This window comes from Protopterus annectens, chromosome 3.part0, assembly GCF_019279795.1.
Source record: "Protopterus annectens isolate FY-2018-M chromosome 3.part0, PAN1.0, whole genome shotgun sequence".
Taxonomy (NCBI): Eukaryota; Metazoa; Chordata; order Ceratodontiformes; family Protopteridae; genus Protopterus; species Protopterus annectens.
In genome coordinates, this window is record NC_056731.1 from 1743853175 (window position 1) to 1743875724 (window position 22550).

At 37.5% G+C, this 22550-nt stretch overlaps 1 long non-coding RNA gene across 1 annotated transcript in view; it reads left to right on the top strand.

Annotated features, from left to right (window-relative positions):
- The window catches only part of LOC122796999, a 419884-nt gene that overhangs the window by 137223 nt on the left and 260111 nt on the right, over positions 1 to 22550 (top strand). Inside the window, exons 2-3 of the long non-coding RNA XR_006364023.1 lie at positions 8539 to 8805; positions 11066 to 11143. This is a non-coding gene — a long non-coding RNA (uncharacterized LOC122796999). The remainder of the gene's footprint in view (positions 1 to 8538; positions 8806 to 11065; positions 11144 to 22550) is intronic.

Consider the following 22550-nt stretch of genomic DNA (forward strand, 5'->3'; position numbering starts at 1 on the left):
GTCAACTAATCTGAAATCTTCTATTATTTCTGCTAATAATGTAGTAAGTTGTACTGGTTTCTTGTTACCTTCATTTGTTCTGTCTACTGCTGGATTGCTTATTATATTCCAGTCACCTCCTATAATGTATAAATAGTTAGGGAAATTCTCTAGAATTATATATATATATATATATATATATATATATATATATATATATATATAGCATATAAAAAAAGTTAATTGGTTGCCACATGGGGCATACAGATTTAGTATTAAGAAAGGTTTTTTAAAATTTGGTAGCTTGCAAGTGAAAAAGCACCATCTGCCATTAGGATCACAGTTGCTCTTCCTTACAATACCATCAAATGATTTTTTAACTATTATTGCAACTCCTCTAGAAGCCGTACTATCCCCAGCAACTACAATGTGTTTCACCCACTTTTTTTTCATATCTTTTCCCACTGATCTTTCAACATATGTGTTTCTTGGATATAGGTTATCTCTGCCTTAAATGTAAATATTAAGCGCATTACTAGATTCTTTTTTTTTTCTTATTTTGTAGTCCCTTCACATTCCATGAATCTACAGAAACCATCAGGATTATTTAACAAGAAGCTTGTGTTTTTCTGTTTTAGTATACAGACATAAGGACAAGTGCAGTTTTAAGGTCATCTTAGGAATATTAGTGCAAAACCATAATAAAGACATAAATGTGACATTATTCCCTTTCAAATCCCGCCTCGTGCTTACCCAAGCTAGCCCACTAACTGAAAGAAAAATATAAAAATTACTTACAACTATAATACAAACAAAACCTGTCATTCTAAGTCCCAGCAAGAAAATACTACAACACACTGAACAGCATTGTCCAAGAACTAGAAATTGAATACATAACAGAAAGAAAACATTTAGTTACTAACCCTCTTGTTTATACAACCTGAGCATTCTATATAATGCCACTATCTGAAGGTCACATATCTAACTTTGCAGAACAGTTTTATAATTGTATATTCAGACAGGCATAGCATAATTTTCTTTTTCTAGCTTACATAGGCAACAAATAAAAAGAAAAGAAAACAATGTAGTTACTTAAAACATTATTAAAGATAGCAGGTTATAAAATGTTAGTGTGCAATTTGTGCCCCAAGCTTAACTTATTACAAAATACAGTGTAGTTTACTTTAAATAAAACAGCAGTCAAGTTTAGAAAAAACAGATCCAGCATCATATTTATTAAATAGTGATAACTATTAGTCTCTTTTTTTCCTTTGTTTCCATAACATCTAATAATAAACAACTGACCAAAGAGCTTACTTATTTTACATTTATGCAGTTTTTGAAAGATATTGTATTTGAACAAAAGACTTGACAGTTTCATTCAAATTTGAGCTGGGTTTATCTTCCGATTGTCTTTTGGGCAATTTTCTTCACTGTTTGGTTCTTAAAATACCAATCCGAGGTGTCCAGCAATGTATAAGCTTTTCTTTTGTTTCCTTATGCAAACATGGATTTCTAGAAGTATTTTAGCCTTAGAGAGATGCCGTAGACAAACCTTTGACCTCAAATATGCTTCTCTTTTCCTGCTTTATGGTAGTAAAGATTCTGGGTATTGTAGTCCGTTCGCAATGGCGCGGAGGTACTCTAGGGTCTTAATTTAGAACATCTAGATGGATTACAAAGGAATCAAGAGTTTTAAGGTAATTTAAGTGATTTACCTTGTCATTTTATGCATTTAGCAGCTACAGTTGTTCAAAATGGTTTACTTGTTTGACATTTGGAGTATTTACAGTATTGATACAGTTTTTATGTTGATTTCTTTGATAATTCTTTAAAGGCTTTAAGGAAAGCCATTTTTGCTTCTTCATTGGTTTTTATTGCATAATTTAATTCATTATGTTGAAAATGTAGAGTTGCTGGATATTTCATTTGGAACCTGATGTTTTTGCTAACAAGATAGTTGCAGAAAGGTGACAGGGCTTGTCTGAGCTGTTTAATTTGTAAAGGCAGGTCCTGAGCAAAAGTTATTTTACAGCCATTCCATATAATGTATTTTCTTTTTTTTTGCAGCTTGTATTATTAATTGTGCATGTGCAGTATTCAGAATTCTTGCATATATTTGTCTTGGGGCATCCAGAATTTGAGATTTTCTTAACGCTCTGTGTATTCTTTCTATGAATATTGTTTGAGATAGTTCTTTGTTTTCTAGAAGAGAGTCAAAGATTTCTTTTGCCACAGTATTTAGTTATGATTGCTCATATTTTCCTGGGATGCCTCTGATCAATACATTATTTCTTCTTGTCTAGTTTCTAAGTCAGTCAGTTTTTGTTGCAGTTCTTTGAATTTTCAGTACTGGTATTGGCTTTCTGCATTTCTTCTATTTTTGTTTCATTGCACAGTATTCTGGCTTCATTTTTGTCTAGTCTAGTCAAAATTTGGTCTAAGTTATTTCCAAACGCTGTAAATTTTGAAGAAGAAGATTATATTTCTGTTTGCAGAGATAACAAGGCTGCTTTCAAATCCTCCATGTCAAAAGATTGCTCATTTTTTGTGTGTTTGAATGCTGTTTAGCAGTTTCAGCCTGTGTTTTAGTAGTTTTCTGCCTCTTGGTAGTAACTTCTTTTTCAGGAGTTGTTACTAAAGATATTCTTATCTTTAATGAATGTGTTTCCATTTGTTCCATTTTTCTTTTATTAAGTAAAACAAGATTTTTCTTTTACTTTCCTTTAGTACACTGCTTAGTCACCACACAGAGGTTAGGTGTGTATTTCTTGTTATTTTTAGATCAGATGATGGAGAAAATTGTTTCTCTCTTTAGGAAATAGTTCTTCAAAGGTGATGCCTTTCTGTAGATTTTTGCAGCAATGCAAAACCCCATAAATGGGGTTAGATTCTTAGCTAGTACTTGGAGCAAGCTGTAGTATGTGCTATGTAGCCGGAGGCCATCTTAGCGACACCTGGAAGATTTTCAAACCATATATATCTAGTTAATCACTGTATATTAATCAGATCAGATGATGGTAGTAGAAGTAGCAAACTTAAACTCATCCTAAGTTAAAAAAATAATAAAAAATATATAATTTGAAATATTATACAGAATTGCTAAGTATTTGAAAGTAATCCAAGCAGGATAGGCAGTCTGTTTCCAGTGAAAAATTCTTTATTAAGTACAGTTAATAACACTATTCTGATAACACTAACTTAAACATATTCAAGGAGGCTGCAACAACTGATCAACAAATTAACTTGGACAAATATGCAGAAATGGTGATGGCATATATTTACAAACGTAGATGATGTGACAACTAACAAAGATATCATAATAAGAGCCATCCAGAAACCTTGGCTCACAAGCAAAGCATATGAGCTTCTGAGGGAGTGAAATGAGGCATTCAAAGTGAATAACAATGTACTAAGCATGCAATTAGTTGTGAGGGACTTGGGCACCCAGGTTGATAGCAACCTGATTTTGACCACCACATTGCCTCCATTGTACGGAAGGCTTTCTACATGGCCCACTTTATAAGTAAGGTATTTCATCCAGGAACAAGGAAGTCATAACATCCCAGTACTCCTCCTTTATCAGACCCATTATTGAGTACAATAACCTCTTCAGCAAGTACCTTGTCAAGCACATTCATCTGCTGGAGAGACCACAGAGGTTCCTGACCAGGAAAATCCAGGGTTTCAAACACCTACCCTATACAGATAGGCTAAAAGGCCTGTCTCTCTACTCAGTCTCATACAGACTGCTCAGGGGTGACCTGTGTCTGACATAAAAGGCTGTTTCAGACCCAGCCTTGATGAAGTTGTTTTATATTCATAAGTCAAACTCTACTTGTGCAACCTGCACACAAGGCCTCAACCTGGTCTATGACATTAACAGAACCTGATGGCAGGATATATTTGTGTCAAAAGACTCTCACATCTATGGAAAACACTCCATGTCAAGCAGAGTACCTCTCTAGCCCTCTTTAAGATGAACCTGGATGACTGGATGAGAAACAGAAAATACACCCCTGGGATCCCACCTGTTTCCCTGCTGGACAGGGGAAACAGGTGCTGACTTTGTGGGAACATGGGAGAAATTATTGGCTAGGTTTATAAGGGCCTCCAGGCCAATAGCCTAGCATCATCCTATAAACCTATGAACCTATGACAAGGAAGTTCTCAGGGTGGCTAGAGCAAATCTGAAGAGACGGATAAAGGAAGTAAAGAAGGCCTATGGAAGGAAAGTCCAGAGCTACTTTACTGATACAAGGGACTCCAGGAGCATGTGGCAGGCCATAAAAGTCATTACAGAATACAAACCACTATCAGATAAATGTGGGGACAGCATACAATTCCTTGATAGGCTAAACATCTTTTACAGCAGATTCAAGGAGAGGAACTGCTCAATGGCAGTGAAACTTCCAAGTGCAGAGGATGAAGTGCTCAGTCTAACCACAGGTGAGGTGAGGAAAACCCTGGAAGGCTGCTGGATCGGACAACATCCTGGTAAGGGTGTTAAAGGATGGTGCTGAACAACTAAGCACTGTACTCACAGGCATTTTTTAACAGCTCCCTTGTCCAAGTAAAAGTACCCAAATGCTTCAAAAAGACAAACATAATACCACTGCAGAAGAAAGAAACTCTCTGAAGCCTGAATTTTTATAGACGAGTAGCCCTCACTTCCACTTTTATGAAAAGTTTTGAAAGCCTAATCAAAAAACAATTGTCAGCAAAACTACCATCTGCACTTGGCCCACTACAGTTTGCACACAGTGGATGCCGTCTCGGTTGCACTACATCTCGCGATGGGACACCTGCAGAATAAAGACAGTTACATTAGGATGCTGTTTAGTGACTTTAGTTCAGCATTCAACACAGTTATCCCTCAACAGCTAATCAAGTAACTTGTTCATCTAGGCATCAGTAAACACATGTGCAACTGGATACTGGACTTTTTGATCGAAAAACCACAAAAAGTATGTGTAGGCAAGAATTCCTCAAGAAACATCACAGTCAACATAGGACTACCCCAAGGATATATGCTGAGTCCACTATTGTTTACCATACTAACTCATGACTGTATAGCCAGATTTAATACCAATCATATCATCAAGTTTGCAGATGACACCACAGTCATGGGCCTTATCAGTAATGAAGATGAAGATGCATACAGGGAAGAAGTGAATCTACTGATTGACTGGTGTGCTAGGTACAACCTTGAACTCAAAGTCATCAAAACCAAAGAGATCATAACAGACCTCAGGAGAACACATTCAGCTCACTCTCTACTCATGATTAAGAGAGAGAGAGGGTGGAAATAGTAAGTAGCTCAAAATTCCTGGGAGTCCACATTGCAGAGGACTTATCCTGGTTACTAAACACCAGTCACATAGTTAAGAAAGCCCACCAATGCCTGCATTTTCTGCGGAGGTTAAGAAAATTTAATCTACCACCCTCCGTCCTTATCACCTTCTACAGGGGGGCCATAGAAAGCATTCTAATGAGTAACTTCACAGTGTTGTATGGGGGCTCTTCAGCTGAAGATAAAAAAGCTCTACAGAGGGTGGTGAAGGTCGCTGAGAGAAAAACAGGCTCCAACTTCCCAGTGATGCATGGTTTAAATACGACACATTGCTGCAACAGGGCCATGAAAATAGGTAGTGATCCTACACACCCTGCCTATGGTCTATTTACAAGCTTGTCATCTGGCACACACATACAGCAGCATGCATTGTAAAACAACCAGGTTCAGGAACAGTTTCTTACCACAGGCGATTAGGTTCTTGAACTCTGGAAGCAATATTAGGAATGTTAGTCATTGACAAGGTCTTGTGTCAGTCAAACCATTATGATGCAACAGAAATTATGAGATGCTCACTCATAGTTATCTGTTTACAATGTTAATCAAGTGCAATATTTATCTGCTAGCTATTCTAACATATCAGAAAATAAGTATGCAATAAATAAATGTGCAATAATCAATCACTCGGCTGCTAAAAACTGTAAGCATAGTAATTTATAGTAGTATGTGGTAAAATAATGCTCTAACTTAAAGTTAATGTTATGTGTAATTGTCATCTCAATATTGAGCCTGATGGGGTCTGTGTCAAATCTTCGAAATCTGGAAATGTTGAACGTCATATGATCGAGACCATATGATCGACATTTCAAGTGTTCAAAGATTGACTTTTAACTGCGCCGTATGGTGCAGAATGGGAGAAGTTCCCTTTTCTGCACTGAAGTGCGGTCACTGAGTTGGTATATTTAAGTAAGGGGGTGTGGGGGTGCAGAGGGCTTGCCCCCCTGCTCACACTGTTAAGGTGTGTTTTTCTTTCTTTCTTTTTTTTTTTTATTATATATTCGAACTTCCAAATGTCGAACATATATTTTCGACCATATGGTATTCGAAATGTTGGACGTCCGAATATATAACATAGACCCGCCTGATGCATGCAATTTCATTTAGGCTACCCTTGTCTAAATGACAATAAAATTCACTTTGACTTTGACTTTGACTGTCTGCACTTGAAAATGCATGGCTTGCCCCTCCACTGGATGTAAATGTAGTGTACAATGGTAGGGAATCAACAATATAACAGTTAACCGCAGTGCAATGAAATAAGCTGGAGGCACTAACAAGGTAGTGTTAACAGCAACAGTATAGAGACATTCATCTGCTGATCCGTGCTGCAGGCCAAAAGTAGATGGACCTGTGAATAGTAATGCAAAAATCATTGCAAATGTTGTTTGGACTGCTCTGTCTGTAACTCAGATGTACCAATACATGTAATTAGACTTGCATTCATCATCCTTGCTCTGTGTTGAAGAGTGTCCATGGCTCAACTCTGATGCTGTAAATCAAACATAGCAATAGATGAACTTACATGCTACAGCAATTTGCAGTGATTGCACAATCCACATCCCTGTAATGGAATAAATACATATATGTCTGTTCTGGAACCTCAGCCCTTCCACCAGGGATGTGTCACTCCCCTCTTGCTGTATGCAGTGAGGCCAAAAATATTGTGATGTCATCTTGTGGGTCAGTGGTGGTCCACCAACAATAGCATCCCTTGATCTCTCATAATGTGTCACTCTATTTGCTGCACAAAGAGTCATGTCTGAGAAGTGTCCTCTGCAGGCCTCATGGGATCGGTTGTGGCCTCCAACTGCATTGATCATGTTGGTGAGGTCTGTTCAGATTTCATTTCTCCAAACAGTATGACCTGAACAGCCTAGGAGTCTCCTTCCATGTTGGCAGACAGCATCAGTTATGATTTCATTCTCCTGAGTGGAGACATTGTCACCCCTAGGATGGTTAGCCGTCTGAAAGACAGTGATATGCACATGATAACATTCATGTTTGAGCCCATTTATGCATTTCATTCTGTGAACAGCATATGTCAAAATAAACATTATGTATTCCAGTGCATTGAAAATGTCTGTATAACAATGTGTATGATGAATACTAATATGACTTATTAAAGTAATAACAATGCCTTCATACCTAGCATCGGTAAAACCAAAATACCATGTGTATATATACAGTTTGTGAGTGTGACCCCTCACAATACATCTATATTTCATGGAGGTCCAAAGCCAACAACATTATGCCACAAGAGGCTGCTTGCATGTCACATTCAAATGCTACAACAAATAACAATCTGAAGAACTTATGGAACATGTGGGTAAACCTCAGGATCTGAAGTCAAGCCACAGACAATACAGATACGTACCATATTGAGACAGTACTGATAATACCATTGTAAAGAATCATCAGTGAAGATATATCAGTAACAGCAACAGCACATTTGTAACAGTTTTATTAGGAGACATGAAATAAGACATATCTGTTAATACCAACATCACATAATAAGTACGGATAGTGTCGTAATCCATAGCTTTCTGTAGTTACACCACAGAGTGCAAGGAATTACCAGTAAGAATTGCAGATGACCTATAAGTCATCCTTCATATACTATTAACATCTGCAATGGAAATCAGTCTCTACAACTGCATATGGGACTGAAATAAACTATTTAAAAAGACAGCACCTGTAAGCATAAAGTTCAAGACAATATCACTTCAGAAACATAGGACAACCACCGCTAAATTACCTTTTTGGGTAGATATCAATTTAACCATGCACCTTTTTAAAATGAGTAACTTTAACAGACGTGCTAATCAGCAAAACAGAAATTCTACCAATTTCCAATGTACCTCTTACACTGAATCACAGAATCAAAATGCAACTTGTGTACACTCAAGGTTAAGTAGCATTTGTGACATACATAATTAAAGAGATTAATTAAAATTCAAGTTTTTTGAATCCCATTCATGCATATCTGAGTAAATCAACATTATGTGCTGAAACACCTAAGTGTACCTCATAAACACCCAACAGGTACTGATAAATTGTAACGTGTGGCACATGCCCATTATCTTCCAATGATCTTATAACATGACATCAGCGCCACTTTCATGTATTGATTTTGATACATTTACTGATCAGACCATTGTTAACTGTGAACTGAGTGGTACCTCAGTGACCATTTCTGTGTTTTTCAGATTTCTTCTACTTGAGGATTGTGATGGCTACTTCGAGGAGGCGGAGATGTGGCCGTGCACCCAATTGGCCCGACAAGGAGATAACCCAAAATTTGACCATGTACATGGGATTGGAGCAGAGGATGAGAGCCAGACCCAGGAACTTTGCTATGATTGACATGTTGAACTGGATCACGAAAGGAGCACTGATGGACCTGCATTGTAAGGTCACTGAGAAATTTTGAAGAAGGGTTGCCAAGGTGCAGAGGCAGCCTGTTGATCCCTACAGTAAGAACCAATATTCTACGTATACCTGAGCATTGCTACAGATTTTTCTCTATATCATATATATCATATCTTTTATACCCATGTGTTAGCTATTGTGGTAATTAATTTGTGGTGATAATTAAATGGACTTGGTAAATACTGTCTTCTTAACTATGGGGTTTGATTCCCATGTTGTTAAATTATTTAGTAATGTGTATAATATCTATAAGTATGTACTTTGCAGATGTACATATGTTTTACAGCATCTAAATACATAATTTCACATAGCCTCTTTTATCGTGCATTACAGATGCCGATAGCGCCTAGGCCGTGGATGACTGCACATTTTGTAGTTTTCCGCTGTAGTCCCAATGTATCACCTATTGGACCTTTACAAGTTGGAATACAAATATGTGTATAACTTCCTTACATCATTCCTCCTAAACAGTTACACAGACACATTTATTTAATTTAAAGAGTAATGCTTGTCTAATTGATTACATATATAAGTTATATGTTGATAGTTGTTATTTCTTTACTATGAAAGGTCCAAAATTTATATGCATTTTCCATGTTCCTTCATTTACTGCAGGATTTCTAAGAAACACCTGCAGCACCCATTTTCTGCAATGAAACTATTGCTAAATGTTAGATTGGCCTCTAAAGCAACTGCCCAGCATGTCTAAATTCTGGCGTGTTATGAGTTCCATACCACAAAGGGAAAACATATATCTGTACCTGTTACCTTGTTTAACTTTACCCATCACATTTTTTGAAGAACCATACTGCAGTAGTTAATATTAACATTTATATTGTGTATGGTAATGTCTCTCTGATACAGTCTTTGAATTTCTGTGAATATGGTCATAATCCATAATGTTCTGATAGCAGCAGTATTCTAATAACAGGGTTTGAAGAGCAGTACCTGATTGCTTAAGAATAACTGTTAGCTTGGCTTGTAAAACCACTGCCCAACATTTCTAAATTTTGGCATGTTGCTGGTACCAGTCCACATGGGAAAACATACATCTGTACCTATTACCTTGGTTAACTTCACCCATAGAATTGTTTGGAAGAACCATATTGCAATACTTAAATGAATGTTTATGTTGTGCATGGTAATGGCTCACTGATATAGTCTTCGAATTTCTAGAAATATGGCTATAATCCATAGCACTTTGATAACATCAACTGTTGAACAGCAGTGTTTTGAGATCAGTGCCCATTTGTTTTAAAGTAGCATGTGCTAACCATTATTGTGGCTTTTAAGGAACCTGGCTAACATCTTTATATTTTGGTGGGCTGTGTGTTCAAATCTGGAAGGGGACATAAATATCTGAAACTGTTATCTTGCTTTAATATACCCATAGCATTTATTTATAGAAGCATATTACACTTATTGATATTAACATATATTTTGAGCATAATTGCAACTGACTTCGTTATTCATCTAATTACTGTGGATATATCTGTAATCTGTAACATTCCATTAACATCAGTTATTTAAATGCAGGGGCAGTGCATCTTGCTAAATCCTGTTATATGTCTGAACAATTTTTTGGTAATATTGTATATTTTGTAAATATGCTATGAAGGTCTGTTTTCTCTTGAAATATTTTAGTCAATAGTAGAACAACATCATCCTCACATTTTGAGGGAGTGGGATGGGCAGACTTAACAGTTGACATGAAGAACAGGGAATATATGTATTTTCCTATTGATGTGCAATTTAACAAGAAGTTATGGTCCTCACACATACCTTTCTGTGTCTTCAATGTACAGCAACATGTGTGGTTCTGTTCACAGAAGCTGTATGCTACATGACACTTTCACACTGCCTGATGAATTTCTGCTGTGTATTACAGTTACTGTATCTGAACACAGTGATAACTTGAATATATTTTTCCAACTGTTTAGCTACATTAGCAGCACATGTTCATACTTTGCAATCCTAACACAAGGACATTATTCGTAGACCATCTCCCATCAAGATGATGTCATAACATAACATTTTTTTACTACCTGCAAAACATGCTTTTGTTTCAGTTAAGATATGTTAGGTAGCCAGATAGTTTTCAGGATAGCAGTTTGAATATAGATTGTGGTTGCAGGTTTGAATCTCATGTCCTCTCATCTGTGTTCAAAGATGTTAATACCTGAATGTAAATTGTGTATTCTTCTTATTTAATGTTCTAATGAAATGAATGTCTATAAACTGTGTTAAGTATAAATCAGTGTTATATGAGGAATACATTTTTCATACATTCTATTTTTTTTTCAGGTGATGAGGAGCACAATTGGAACAGAACCATGTATATTGAATGGATGCATAGGCTTGAGGATCAGTGGAGGGAGAGAGGTATGCTGATCTTTTTATTTATTTTAGGAACTGAAATGCATCTATGTCAAAGGAAAAATATACTTAAAAATGATCAATACACGGTAGGTTCAGGTTAAGGCACTTTAATCTTGCAGCAAGGAGACAAAAACGTGCTAATACAGAGGTTGTCTGACTAGAATCAGGAAATGCAAGCATTTTTATACATTTTCTAATAAGACATTGCCTACCAAGCTGACGTAGTGAATCACAAGTTTTATCATCATCATTTCGTAGTGATTGTTTTTACAAGATTCTGCTTGTACTATCAATTTCTGTGAGAAACTTCCTAAGAAAAACAACGTGGCCTTGGCTACCACCGGTTAGATATATGCAATGTTACCATTCAAGGTACTATGGCTAATTTGAGCACAAAGCAAGTATAGATTGCAGTTCATTTCTCCAACAGTCCTTTGTCTGTGTTATCTCTTCTTCCTGCAACTGTGCATGTTCTCATACTTCGAACAGAGCTAATTGTTCAAAATCATTACATTACAGAATATAGCATTGTTCATTCTTTGCTTCCTGACCTAGCAGATAATCACCTGCTTCTCAAGTACATTTCCAAAAGGCATAAACATGAATATTGCTGTGCTAGCAATTACTAGGTCAGAGGGCATCTTGCAAGTTTCAGAAAGCACACTGCAGTTTCAAAAGCATCTTTTAGTCTCATATGAAACTCGGCTGTATATAAAACAGTGCATATAAAATAGAATAAAAAACGTGTTAACTTATTTAGTTTCTAATTAGCATTAAGCACACACATTAATACATATTTTTCTGACATTTCCCCACTGTTAATACTTTTTAATTCTATTTTCAAAAGAATATACAGTTTGCTTCTTCTCCTAACCTCTTCCATTCAGGATTTGCAGTTAAGAGAGTCATTCAGTTTAAACTTATGAAAGTGTTTCACATTTCAACAATTCTTCAATTTCAGTACTTTGATACAAAGTCTCAGAAACTGATATATCTATAAATTCTTTGATTAAATTTTTCATGCAGGGAATACCACAACAAATGCATGCTCCTAATAGGAGTAATCCCACACAAATGGCAATCAGGATGTTCATTAGGATGGAACCCCACCCCCCCAAACAAATTCTGGAAAAAGTCCGTCAGAGGGTTTAGGCCTGGTTTGGTCATGGTTGACACTTGCTGGATCACCTCAAGATGGTTGTTTATTTCATGCTGGTTGTCAGGAATGTATGAACAGCATTCTTCTTTTATTAAAGTGCACGTACCACCTCTCGCCGCTAGGGTGAAGTCGAGAGCCATGCGGTTCTGAAGCACCACAGTTCTCATAGCATTCAGTTCATCAGTCACTAATTCGAAAAAGCAGAAAAAGTTGCATTGCTCATAACTTTGAGAAGTTTAGACAGTTTTCTCAGCTCCCAAATCGATTTCACTGCACCATATGCAGGGGCTATGCCTGCCCATGATATAATGGTGTCACTCAAGTCCATGTGTGTCAGTTTATCTTTGTTTTTTATGGAGTTATGGTTTCTCCATCCTGCTTCGATTCGTCCAACTGGATTCTTGGGTCTCTTAATCAGACTTCTAGGTTTGCTGCTGACCTCTCTGACATTTCGAATTTTTCCCTGAGGCAAGGCTGCAGTGTGTCGTATGGCCGGAACCAGGTAACCCAAAAAACAACTGCCGGACCAATTCTCAGGTAGCCATTTATATGCTTTTTCCATAGTTTGGAATCCAACTCAGACAAAAGTTAGTAGTACCCAGAAAGGACATAATTTCCATCTTGGTAGTTGGTTTCAGTGCTTGTAATATTGCTGTTTTTCTGTCTTCATCTAATATTCTGCCTTCTTTGGATATTACATATCCCAGGTATTTGACCTGTTTTTTCCAAAGTTGCAGTTTGTTTTTGTTTACCTTGTGTCCTTGAGTGGCTAAAAATTGTAATAATGCTATGGTATCCTCTCTGCATTCTTACTGGGTGGGGGCTGCCAGCAGAATGTCGTCCACATAAAGTAAAATCGGACTGCCTTTCGGTGGGAAAACTCCCGCCAGGTTACTTGCCATTTCTTGTGCAAATATTGTTGGACTTTCACAATTTCCCTGTGGTAGTCTTGTATATGTATATCGTTTCCGCTGAAATGTAAATGCAAACCAATGATGGCTGTCAGGGTGTATCGGTATTGAGAAAAATGCATTGCTAATATCTACCACAGAAAAATACTTTTGTTGAGGTTTCAAATCATTCAACAAAGTGTACAGATCTGGCACCGTAGGTGCCCTGGGAATAACTGCATCATTTGCAGCTTGTAAATCTTGGACCATACGCCATTCTCCGTTTGCTTTCCTAACAGGAAATAAGGGTGTATTACATGGTGAATCAGGAGATTCTATCAAGACTCCTTCCTTAAGTAAGGCTGCTATTATAGGTTTGATTCCTATTTCTGCATCCATTCTCAAGGGATACTGTCTCTTTTGAGGTCTAAATGCTGATTTTGGCGTGATAGTAACTGGTCCTGCTGTACAAATAAGTCCTACATCTGATTTCCCTGTTGACCAGAGAGTCTCTGGTATGTCTCGTAAGGCTTTCTCCTCTTCCTCTAGTAAGAGTGCTACTCAGCTATCCTCACTTGCCTGTGAGTGTACAGCTGGGTGTGTCTGCATTATCCAATTTAGTTTCTGCTTTTGTACTCCCTGTTTGGAAAGTTCTAACTCTGTCTGCTTTTCCCACCTTGTGACTTTTTCTCCTAGGTCTGTCCACTTCAAATTTCTATCTTTAGTTAAACTCACATGTGGTAATCGATTAGATTTGTAAAGTGCTAGGAATTCCTGGGGCAATGAACAGCTTACTACACTGTTTCCTTTTGTGTCCCAGTACAAATTTCGTAGTACTAATCTATTAGCATGGTTTCTAAACAGTTCTTGCTCATATTCTTTATCAGGTCCTGGCTTGCTACAGTAATATAGAGTGCAATGCAACAAATGCTGTTTATCAGTGTCAAGGGAGGGGGATTTACTGATGGCTACGTTCATCAGTTCTTCGGTTACTGCCCCTGGACCAGTCGTAACTAAGTCCTGGCTGTACCAATAAAATGTTTCACCCTCCGGTCGCACTACAAAAGTATCCATTTGTCGCTGTGCTTCCATACCCTGCATAGTTGGAACTACGGCTATGCCAAATATCTGCATTAGGTCTCTGCCCAAGAGATTCACTGGGCATTTTGCAGAAACAACAATTTTGCTTTTCTGGGTCATCCCTGAAACTGGGTCAGTTATCGCTATGTTGTGGGAGAGTGGCTCCCGATACAGCTGTCCATTAGCTGCTTTCACTAATATGTAGTCAAGTGATTCTGAATTCTCTGGTAGTTTGGAAGGATGTATCAGGGTCCGTGAAGCCCCTGAGTCACACAGGAATTTAACTTCCCTCCCCTCTACCAGAAGTGTAACTTCCAGTTTTGTGTCTGCTAAGTAGAGCTCTAGGCTCAATAATGCGAAGTCCAGAATTTCATTTTCTTCATTATCTGTGATTTCATGCACATTTTCTACCTCTTCTATCATGTCCTCTACCCCTTCTACTACATTTGCACTTGTCTTTTCTTGTTTATTCCTATCCAGTGATTCTTGACTACCATATAGTCAGTCCTCACCCTCCTTGTCTTTTGTGGTTACCTTTTTATTTTGCCTGCAATCCCTTGCTAAATGTCCTTTTTTCCCGCATTTAAAACATTCACCCCTTTTCTTTCTCTATTCAAAGTCCTCTGATCGTTTATCAGATTGTTTATTTCCCTGGGTATTTTTCTTACCTTTCTTCCCAGTTTGTACTACAAAGACTTCTGATCCATCTTCTACTGCAAATACTTGAGTTTTCTTTTTCTTTTTGCTATTAAAATGTCTTTCGGCATGTCTTGCATATTCAAGTAATGACTGTAATTTCCTTGTACAATGATCTACCACGTGCTTTGTAATAAAGCTGCTAATAGGTTCAATACTGCCTTTTAAAAATGCATTCTTTAGCTGTTGCTCATATGAGGAATCATGTGTTTGGTCCTCAGGTACCTGCATTCCACAATGGTTATTAAAACATTCTAATAATCTGGCATAATATCTATCAACAGTTTCACCTTCTTGTTGTATGCATTGATTAATGCAAGTCCAATCAGCCCTAGGCTTCCATTTCTCAGAGATTCGGTCTGTCAGACCTCTCACTCTGTTGTCCAGTTCTGCGTTACTATGTGGGAGTGGCCTAAGCTCTGCGTCACGGGGATTCCAGTTGCCACTGATCATGTGCCAATCTGGACCTACGATTTGTCTAACTACTTTCTCTACTTCCTCTCCATTCAAATGGTAACTTAACCTCATGCCCTGTAAGTCTTCTAAGAATTTTCTAAAATTAACTTTTGGATGGGGAATTCCCTCTGTGGCTTTCCGGATGACTTCCGGTGTCCACGGTCTATATACTAGAAGAGTTGGGTCCTGTCCTGCCTGTGGATTTGGTACTTCTATGAGCGGACATATCTCTTCTTCACTCATAGCGTGTGAATTTTTATTCATTTCATACAATTCAATATCCCCTCTTAAGTTGCATGCTCGAGACCTGGTCTCGATAGGATCTCTGACAAATGGTTTTGGTTTTGCAGGAATAGCTGGATATAGCGGTGGTGGAACAGCTTGTCCACTAGCTTCATATTCCGGTAAGGGAAGCAGAGGGGGCGGAGGGGCCGTTGCTATTACCAAGTTATTGTCTTCTTTATCTAAGAACATTGCTTTTGAATTTTTAATCTTTTGTTCCCTGCGGTTTGCTTCCTCAAGCCACCTGAGGGACACCTAATTGTCGTTGCTTTTTTAGCTGACCTTTCGCGTCTGTTTTAAGTTGTCTAACAAATTTAATAAGTGCAGGTTTATCTAAATTGCCATCAAATTTGTATTTATCAACCCATTTTGTATAATACCTAACATTATCGGCATGCTGTAATTGCATATATTTCGCGTCTTCGGTTAAGGGTGGGTCTCGGGAACCTTTTGTGCACTGATTTCCCATGTTGCCTTAGCTAAGTTAGAAATTGTTACATAACCCTTTTTATCACGTGGTACCACCTATTCTGTTTCCCTGATCTATGACAAGACAGTAATCTTTTTTGTCCCTGATCTGCACATGCAAATCTCCCTGACAAAACAATAATACTGTAACAAGTCCCTGATCTAAAACAGAAAAAAGGTAAATTCCTCCTTATCTGACCCTCCATGTGTTGATCCCACCAGAACATTGACTCGTCCTCCAATCCCAGATCAGAAACAGTGGCTGGCCTCTTTTGAACGACAATTCAGTTGGAGTTCTTTCAAAGCAGAAGAGCCGATGTGGCCACTTCTCCGTATGGGTGCATGCCACCGCGCCCAATTCTGACCTGAGCCAGAGTGAGAGATATATTTCTGGCTCGAAGGACCAAACTGTCAAAGGAAAAATATACTTTAAAAATGATCAATACACGGTAGGTTCAGGTTAAGGCACTTTAATCTTGGAGCAAGGAGACAAAAACATGCTAATACAGAGTTTGTCTGACTAGAATCAGGAAATGCAAGCATTTTTATACATTTCTAATAAGACATTGCCTACCAAGCTGATGTAGTGAATCACAAGTTTTATCATCATCATTTTGTAGTGATTGTTTTTACAATATTCTGCTTGTACTATCAGTTTTTGTGAGAAACTTCCTAAGAAAAACAACGTGGCCTTGGCTACCACCGGTTAGATATATGCAATGTTACCATTCAAGGTACTATGGCTAATTTGAGCACAAAGCAAGTATAGATTGCAGTTCATTTCTCCAACAGTCCTTTGTCTGTGTTATCTCTTCTTCCTGCAGCTGTGCATGTTCTCATACTTCGAACAGAGCTAATTGTTCAAAATCATTACATTACAGAATATAACATTGTTCATTCTTTGCTTCCTGACCTAGCAGATAATCACCTGCTTCTCAAGTACATTTACAAAAGGCATAAACATGAATATTGCTGTGCTAGCAATTACTAGGTCAGAGGGCATCTTGCAAGTTTCAGAAAGCACACTGCAGTTTCAAAAGCATCTTTTAGTCTCATATGAAACTTAACTGTATATAAAATAGTGCATATAAAATAGAATGAAAAACGTGTTAACTTATTTAGTTTCTAATTAGCATTAAGCACACACAGTAATACATATTTTTCTGACAATCTACCCTTGCTTTCACACCTGGATTTCTTACAATAGCATGTTTACTGATTAGAATGCATGAATACCCATCAAGCATCATTAAGGTATTTGAATCATCACACTGTATCTGTGCTTATAACTGTGGATAAATTCTAACAATGTTGATGCTTTATGTATCTTTGAACAATTTGTTCAGCAAAAAGAGACCACAGCTCTGTCTCTTGTGAGTCAGACAGAGTTTTTTGCTACCGTCCCAACCTGTGGGTTCTTAAACACCACTGTCTTTCTAGTTGCCTGCCCCTTATGTTAATTTGACCATATATCTCATTTACTCTTTCCTTTTACTGGCTGGTGTGAGTAAGCACAAAATTATCATTTTGTGAAATTACTTGCCTTCAATTATTTAAATTTATAGGCCATTGTACTGTATTCCATAGTACCAGAATACAAAAGTGGACACCCCCTTTCAGTATATCTTGCTCTTTTAAAATAGTGGCTCTCCACTAAAATGTAACTTTTTAGATAGCTAAAGTATAAGTTATACACTTTCATATCTAACTGCTTTGTGCACACTGCAGTGTTTACGATAAACCATTTTTTCATCTTACCTTTAAGCACCTATTGCAAGACCACCAGTTATTGGAGAGCTCACATTCTGCCTCTCAATATCATCTTGGGATTAGTGCTTCTGTTTTCTCCTGGTGAGAGAAGGATAACACTGACATTATTACTTGGAGACTGCTGATCACCAGAAAGCCTAATAACTGCTTTATATGTGACAGCTTGGAATCTGTGCTTATATTCTGATCCTGGTGAGAGTAGGAGCAGAGTGCATTGATTCCTGACTGTTTCTGGTTAAAAACAAAAAAGTCAAACCAAAAATGTAAAAAGCAACTGTGAAAAACACCAACACCGTAGGAAAAACAATTTATTGAATTTAGCGCTTTCATCCGCCAAATGGCTGGACTTCCTCAGAATACAGACTAGACACTGAACAAGCATTAAATACCTGCCCATTTAGAGTCAATGGTAACCATAGCACCTGGATAATGGATACATTGAATAAATAATGCTTAATACATAAAAAGAAATTGCCTGAATGCTTATAAAAATATATATATGGAGATAAGAAACATGTATATAGTATACACTATACATATAAATACTTTTCTGAAACATAAAGAATGTGTATGTATAAAAAATCTATATATAAGTATATGTATAAAACCATAAATATGTATATAAGTACATCAATAAACAGTACATATAAACCGATAATATATAAAAAATGTATATGACAAAAATATATATTGACATACTAAATAGCAAGCATAGATTTGAGCTTGAGGAGACTGGCAATCGAAATTATATCATTTAGACCTGGAGAGCATGCAGCATTACACCTAAGCTGCCATCTGAGCTCCAGGAATTCAAGAAAAAATATCACGGGGACCACCTCCAGGATCAACATCAACATTATCTAAAACAGAAAATTTAAAAGAATGCAAAGGAAATCTTTTAATGTTTCTATAAAGGGCATTCTGCTCATCCTTTTTGCTAATGTCATAAAAATGTTGGTAAATCCTGTACCTAAATTGTCTAATGGTTTTGCCAATGCAAAAACAAGTACACTGTTGACACAAAGCAACATAAACAATGCCCTTACTATCACAATTAAATCTCTTCTTGTGCTTGATTTTACCATAACCAGATACAAAACATTCAGTACCCTCAAGAATGAGCTTACACTGAGAACAGTGACCACATTTATTAACTCTCCCTATATGTGAATTAGACACAATTCTTTCAATCATGGTTTTGAAACAGGTGTCTTTTTGATAAACCACCAATGGTCTGTCACCAATTTTGTATAAAATGTTCTCATCACATCTAAAAATCTCCCAAAATTTTGTAATGGTGTACTTGATTTCCCTGTATTGTAAATTGAATAAGCAAAATCAAGGCCTTCGCATGAACCACGTTGGTGGATAACAAAGTGGAATCAACAGTATTAGCAACTTGGACCAGGGATTTAACAAGAAGGGGGTATAAAACCCAGATGATCTCTTCCTTGTGACTTCAGTGAAAATTTCATTTAAGAAATCCACAGGATAATCCCTCCTCAAAAACATGTCAAATAACTTGTTGCATTCCTCTGTAAATAAACATTCTTGACTGACCATCCTGGCCAGTCTGACACATTGGCCTTTGACTATGGCCTTCTTTTGATGGATAGGATGCCAACTCTGGTAATGCAGGTAAGAATTTGAAAAAGTAGGTTTCCTGTATAGGGTGGAAACAAAATTACCCGATTCCCTGTTCTTAAAAAGAGTGACATCCAAAAAAATGACTTGTGTGGCATCAACTGTCATTGTGAACCTTAAAAAACCTGTAGAAGAATTGATATGTTCAAAAAATGCTTCAAGTCTTTCCTTAGTGTCAACCCAAAAAATAATATTGTCATCAATAAAGCGTTTATATAAACACCAACTGTCCTTGAACTCAGAAGTAAAAATAAAATTAATTTACCAAAAAGCCATAACTGTGTTGGCAAATACCGGAGCACAAGCAGCACCCATGGCAACACCCTGGGTTTGCTTGAATAAATGGCCCTCAAAACTAATAAAATTGTTTTGCAAAACTAAATCCATGAGACTGCTAAGAACCAAATGTTTATCGTGTCCAAGAATAGGCACTAAAAATGGAAAAAACAATCAATACCAGTGTCATGTGGGATGCTGGAATATAAATCTTTGACGTCAATGCAAACAAAGAGAATGTCATTTCTGTATAAACTTTCATTGACATTAGATAAAAAATCCTACGAGTCCTTTAATAAGGCAGGATAATTGTTAAATACAGTCTTGGTCTCCTGATCAATATATTTAGCAATAAAAAATGTCTTGGACCCTTTGGCATCAACTATTTGCCTCAGTGGGGGATTCTCAAGGCATTTGTGAACCTTGGGGAGGCCAAAAATAGTGGTTGTTCTGGGAAAATTGACATTGAAATAGTCCATTTCACTAAGTGAGACTTCATTATTTAAAAAAAGATCCTCAAGGGCCAAATCAATTCTGTGAAGAGCTCCATTTAACTCATTCAAAGATATTTCTTCATACACATCCGAAAACAAAATAGAGAACATTTTATTGATGTAATCATTTGTGCTCATGACCACCAGTCCCCCACCTTTATCTGGCTGCATGATACGAATAGAAGTCTCACTTTGAATGTGCTGTAATAAAAGATGTTCATCAATGCTTAAGTTGGTAGGGCAGCTAGATGGAATGCTGACAATCCTTCTAATTTCATCTTCACAAAGTTTTTCAGAAACAAGTAATAAAGGATGTAGGGGTGGATTAAATGTACTGGGTCTTTTGTTCCTATATGTGCCTGTATTATATAAGCCATCATCAAATAAAATATTGAAACTGAGTTTCCTCAAGAACAACTTAAATTGAACCAAAACCTGGTCCAATTTGGCTTTTTGTGCAGGAACAAATGTTAAACCCTTTTCAAATAAATTGGCCCACTCCTCGGTAACATCAACATGACTATAATTGAATACTTTAAAATCCCCTGTGATATTAGAAATAATTTTAACCACAGGATCTGTGTTCAATTCCAGTATGTCTGCCGCCAACCCGATCTCCCTTTCCCTCTCTCCTTCTCCCTGGTCCACGCTTATTGGGGGAATGACTGAGTGGGTGGGCGTTGTTGACAAAAATTCTGTTTGTTCACCCCCCTCTGATTCATTAATCTCTTGGATCTGGTTAGAGAGTGAATGTATGTGCTTAACGTGCCTGATTGGTCTGGTTGCTGTTCAAGGTATCTACCAGACAAAGGCTACAAGCCTACAGAGATCATCTGGGACAAGACTGTGGATCACCAAACAGGCTGTTGCCTGCTTCTCTTCTTGGGATTGGTGCTAACAGTTTGCTAATGGTGAGAGAAGAAGCAAAGGAGCATTGTATCCCAACAGAGTGAAACTGTGGTGAGACCAGCATTAGTAGTAGCCAGGCAGTAGCCATTCATGTGACTCCCTCTTTTCATCATTTTGGCAAGCTAATTCTTTGTTTTCAGTAAGTACTGCTTAATTTGTTTCTAACTTCAGAATATCTGCCTAAATATTTCAGCCTTAAATTTGCATAGTCTACGTATTAGTTTCCCCTCAAGTGTTTGGTAGTGCTCTGTACAGACTCAGGCACCTTGAGTGATATTTTTCTTGTAAAGCACAACTGAAATTTCTCCAATATCTAGCTGCACACAGGGCAGCTAGTTTGCAGTGATAAGCACTGTCCACATATTTGCAAACCAGATACTCCCGACAGTGATTTTTATTCTCACTCCAACAGTCTAATCAATAAAAAACGGTCTGTTGCCATGGATATGAAATTTCCTACTGTCTCCATCACCAGCTTGGTGGATGTGGGGATGCTGAGGCAATTTAGAAATTGCCTCATGTTTACCGGCAGTCAGTTAATTCTGAAACAAACTGATATGGTATGTGAGAGATGTATTTACATGATGTCATTGGAGGCAACAATCTCACATAAAAGTACTCCTAATGTCAATAAGGTTGTCAGTAGTACACATGCTGCACCCATCACGCACAATTCAAAGCAGACATATAGACCCACATATACTGAGGCACTTACATGCAACCTTCCTAAACCACAAAGACCTCTTTACAAAGTACCCATATGAAATACCCTCAGCAGCCCCAAATGCACTCTTTCAAAGCAACACCCACATCAACACATAGAGCTACATCTCATGCAGCCTCTACCTCTAAGGCCATAATGCAAGTCACCAGACAATCCAACATTCTAGTCATTGGAGACTTCATTGTGAGACACACTGATGTCCCTTTCACCAGGCTGAGCAAAGAAAAAATTGCATTCAGTTGCTTATCAGGGACTAGGATCTGCTACATTATGCATGCACTCAGGTCATTGGACCACAATAACCAATATGACTCAGTCATAGTCCATGTGGGAGTAAATGACCTGAGACATACCTCCCTAGACTATATGAAGAGAGACATCATAGAGCTCTCAGAATATGTGTCTCAGGCTGGTATGAGGCTAACATTGAGCAGCATTTTACCTTCTCCAAGGATGATGCCACAGTATGAACAAAAGATGACTGACTTTAATAATTGGCTTAGTTTCTGGTGTAATTCTAAGGGGGTGTAGTATTTGTCAGCATGGAAGGAGATGGTCAACA